The sequence below is a fragment of the Meleagris gallopavo genome, chromosome 11, assembly GCF_905368555.1.
Source record: "Meleagris gallopavo chromosome 11, MGAL_WU_HG_1.1, whole genome shotgun sequence".
Lineage (NCBI taxonomy): Eukaryota > Metazoa > Chordata > Aves > Galliformes > Phasianidae > Meleagris > Meleagris gallopavo.
Genome location: NC_139414.1, coordinates 9,580,130 through 9,585,053, shown reverse-complemented (window position 1 = coordinate 9,585,053; position 4,924 = coordinate 9,580,130).

The window sequence follows — 4,924 nt, the reverse complement described above, 5'->3', positions numbered from 1 at the left end:
TAGATTCATTTTGAGTGCTTTTTTCTTTAATGTTAAACTCTTTTTTAAATATATATTATTGGGCCTGTCACACTCCGTTTAAAACCATGGGAGAGCTCCTAGAAATCTGTAGAAGGGAAAATTCGGGTCTTTTTAGCAATGTTAAGTTTACAAGTACCGTAAGTTCCCATGTACCGTACAAGTTCCTATGCTGTAATCAGCAGGGGAATCAAGTGCTAGATTTGCTTAAAGATAATGATTTTCTGAAAAAGACAGATTTGAGCAGCATCTCAGTAAACATATCTGCTCCTTCATGCTCGCGGTAAGCATTCCCATTCTCTCAGAAAAACACTGTTTCACCAGAGACACAGCAAGGTGTTTGGTGTTGCGATTCAGGGAATAGCAAAAGCTTGCCAGCGAACACAGCAAAGGAATAAACATCTCACAGTGAAAAAAGGAACAAGCTTGCCCAAATCTTTATGCATACCTCTTACTTTAATGAGCTATTTCTAGTGCTTAGTAATAATTTTTCAGGCTTAGACTTGCAAGGATTTTGCTTCAGATTAAACATAATTTCAGTTCAGAAAACAGATTCTAGGCCCTTCTACAGCTGCATCCTGTGTAACTTGGTAAATCAATCTAAAACACTGCACTTCCAGGTTGCACACAGTAGGCCCAGATTTTATGGAGATGTATACACACTGTATTGTTTCTCACTCAGAAGCTTGGGTTTAAGCTCCAGCCTGATCTGTGACCAAACTGTGAACAGTCTCAAAATGAGGCACTGGTTTTCCAGATTCTTGACTGGCCTCTCCTGGGCCAGGAGCATGTCAGCCCATGCCATGAGCTTGTGTCAGTTCTTTATTCGGTCAGCTTAAAGAGGCTATTTCAAGTATCCTCACAGGATCTCACAGGCCATTTGTGCTGTGAAGCTTTTCCACTGTAAAGCTTCCTACTTGTAAATGTGCTTCCTCTATTTATCACCACTCCAGGGCAACAACATCTAATCTCTCCTTACATATGACAGTTTACTTAAATTGTTGAGGAATTAGGAGTTACAGTGTCACTTTGTATTCCAATTTGTGGTTTACTGTTTCTCAGATGAAAGGTCTTAATCCCCTAGATAGATCATCTGGGGAGTAGAAGCAAAACTCCAGGAAACTGTAGTGATTTTAGTCTGACAGTACTGCCACACCATGTCATCCTAAACAAACATAAGAGGGCAATCTGGTAGATTGGGAACTCTGCCAAGGACAAATCTTGTAGAAATAAGTATCTGGAAGAAGACTAGCAGACTATGAGGGGAAAAATAAATAAACGACATATTCAGTTTTAAATGGATCAGCTTACTTCTGCTTAAATTTGACATCGATCTATGCTGGACCAGAAGAGTAAATTGTCCCTCTAGTTATAAAGGACAACTGGATTTGAGATTCATGCTCAATATAGAAATGAATGAGCAGACATATGTGCAGACATTTTTTTCTTTCAAACTGTCTGGCAAATAAATGAGCAACACAGAAAACAAAGGATAGAATTAATCCCAGTCTCAAGAAACTGTAGTCAACTGCTCTGTGATACCATCCCTGCAAAGCAGTGACAACGGGACATGAAACACAGCTGGGAATGCAGGGTGGGAGTTTCCAAAAGCGCATACCGGTACTGTCCTCAGCCTTTCAGCAAACCTGCTCTTGGAATGACTATTTCAGCCTCTTAATTTAACAGTATCAATTACATTTGTCTCTTCATTCTACTAGTACTACTGAAACAAACAAACAAGCAAAAAACTCTCAGCTGATGAATACTCAGTTTGACATTAATTTGAAAAATACCCCTTGGATCCTGAAGTAAATTCTCTGATCTAACACATTCAGAAAATCATCCATATACTTTCATGCTGGAAATGCCTTCTCCTCCAAAAAGCTACTGCTTGCACATGACTTAGAAAATACTGTCTTAATTACTGAAACCTCAACTAGTTGCTGTTGGGCTGTAGAAAACAAGGGTGAGAATGGAAGGACTGATTATAGAATCTGAAGTCTGCATTTCTAGAACCAAAGGCAAGCAATTTGTGTAAGCATGTTGCAAAAGTTGCCTCAAGACTAAATACTGACTGAATTATTTTAGTGTGTTGTGTCTGACAGTTCTCCCAGACTGTGCCACAATTACTTCTGTGTCTCTATATGGCTAGACAAGTTCTTCCTTTACTTGTTGGGACAAAAAAAAAACAACAAAAAACAGTTGTTCTTAGTTATTCCCATACATGCTCTACAGACCTCCATGTTTAATTGCCATGTCCATATAAACAAGCCATCAGAAATTGCAGTTCTGTGAGCTGGGCAGAAGTGAATTCAGACTCCTGCTACTTCCTGCTTATATATGTTTTTCAGCACTGCTGAATTAAGTGCAGAGCAGCATTAGAAGGCAATTAGTCTTTAGAAAGACTTCTTAGTAAGGAGGGAAGGAGGGATGGATGGATGGATGGATGGATGGATGGATGGATGGATGGATGGATGGATGGATGGGTAGGCGGGCGGGCGGAAGGAAGGAAGGAAGGAAGGAAGGAAGGAAAGAAGGAAGGACGGAAGGAAGGAAGGAAGGAAGGAAGGAAGGAAGGAAGGAAGGAAGGAAGGAAGGAAGGAAGGAAGGAAGGAAGGAAGGAAGGAAAGAAGGAAGGAAGGAAAGAAGGAAAAATATTCTACAAAAGTAGCAAATATCTGAGTATTATTAAGTATTTTCTGATATATTGCATTGTATCCATGTGTTACAAATCTATATGCATTATGAAAAAGCATGGATTTACCTAAACTGAAGTATCACAGACAAATCGTCTATTAAAATATATAGAGGTGCTTCATATATTTCTTCAGAAGCACTTTTAACTTGCAATCTAGTACTCTATAAACTATAAAATCATCTTTAAGAATTAGAACACTGTAAACAAATGTCAGAAGGTGGGCATTTTATTTAAAACTAAATCTATCCATAGAATCTGAAGTGATGACTATACAGATATTTACACTCACCTTTAGAGGTTGTATTTTTGTATACTCTGTATAACCCAACTCTCAAAGTGGTTAGCAATAACAAGTGGCTTTGTCTTGCTTTTTCTCTGAATAGAGTTTTAACTGCCTCTATTGATGAGCATGGTCTTTCCCTCTAATTATACCTCGTAAGATCCTATTTGCTTTCTGAATTCCTGCCAGACACTATGCCAAAGGTTTCATATTTCTATCTTGTACCACTCCTGACAATTTACCTTATTAACAAATCTGGATATTGTATTTTTACTCTGTTCATACTAAGTTTGTTTTTCTCAGTATTAAATGGTGTGAATCACTTGGCACCCGTATGTACAGCTTTCCTGTGCTTCTCTTGCGTTGATGAGCACAATGGGTGTTCACATCATCCCCTTTCTACTGCTCTAATTTTAAAGGGCAGCCCTTTCTTTTGGAGAGTTAACAAACTCCAAAAAAAATTGATATTGAAAGATGCTTATTTTTCATCTGTCGCACAAAATCCTGGATACAGATACAAATATTTTATCTAAGTCATTCTTATGTGTGCTGGATTGTAGGCTAGGGCAAAAACAATTTGGCTGTTTGTTTTTTTCTCATAAAGTTTGAGAAGGGGCTGTTCAGCTGTTTTTGGTCAGCTGAAGAAAGAATGATTTGGAAATTGCAAAAACACTGTTTAGCATTTCATAAAATCAAATATCAAATAGTAGGACAGAGAAATCTCACATCCCCTGTGTATAGATGCTTATAAATGACTGCCTCACAGCTCCAGGAAGTAAAAATATACATAGAACCAAAGCAACAAAGAAAATCAATTTAAAGTTTACTTTCTCAAGCTCAGTTATCCGTTACGCTGCTAACTATGGGCTGTTCACTGTCCTAGTAGATCTGCTCAAACCGTTTCTCCCTACTTCTACAGCTTGCTCCTTCCTTCTTCATCTACTCCTGACAAATTAGAAGGGAGTTCTTATATCAGTCTGATGTCTCAGAACTAATTATTAGCCATTTTTGCCTAATTAAGGGGCTTACTCACAGTTATGGTTCTGCCTTCCAGGTGTGCTGCTTATCTATGACAACTATCATTCCTGGCCACGAGACTTCTATAATAAGAACAGCATTCTTGAAATAGGGGCACAAGCCTTGTACTGGTATAATCCTATGAATATGTAATAGGTGACTGATGTATTATACAGGTGTATATTCAAAATTTTCAAATACTAATAAGAGAAGACTTGGGGATCTTGATTTGTGAAGATATGCCACCTTGTGCCCTGCATGGAAATAAAGCAATGTCTCCTCTCTAAACACTTGTCTTTTCAATGTGTTTTAGAGATTTTAAAATCAGCAACAGGCCTTCCCATTAATAACTTGGGATGTGAAACTAAAACCCAAGTGTTAACAATGAATTCCAGGCTGATCTTTTTCTGCCATGGTGTAGCTTGAGATTTGTCTACAACCACTCTCTTACACTTCCATCATTGCTACGATTAAGAAGCTATTTATACTCCCAACAAGAGAGGTACTTCATTTTAAGAAAGGTGTTCTACAAATTGCAGATTATTTAAGTCTAAACTAGTTCAACCTGAACTGAAATCACTGTAGATAAGGCTCTGTTTTAAAAAGCTTTCCGTCCTAGATCACTTAGAAAATTATATCATTTATCTTAATATAAACTGCCAACTTCTCCATGCTTCAGAATTGAAAATGTGCTTTTGAAGGTAACAGTCAGTCAGGAAAAGGAATGGACACTCTCTAAGAGAGCTTTATCCCAAGGAATTTCAATCAAATTTTAGGAATAAAGCTAGCAAGCAACAGTAGTGCATTTTTTAGAGTACAGTTGTATAAAAGGCTCTATTAACAATAATAATACTCCTTTACAGCATGATTTATCTAACAATCTTAGAAATCATCACAATCATTAATTGGGC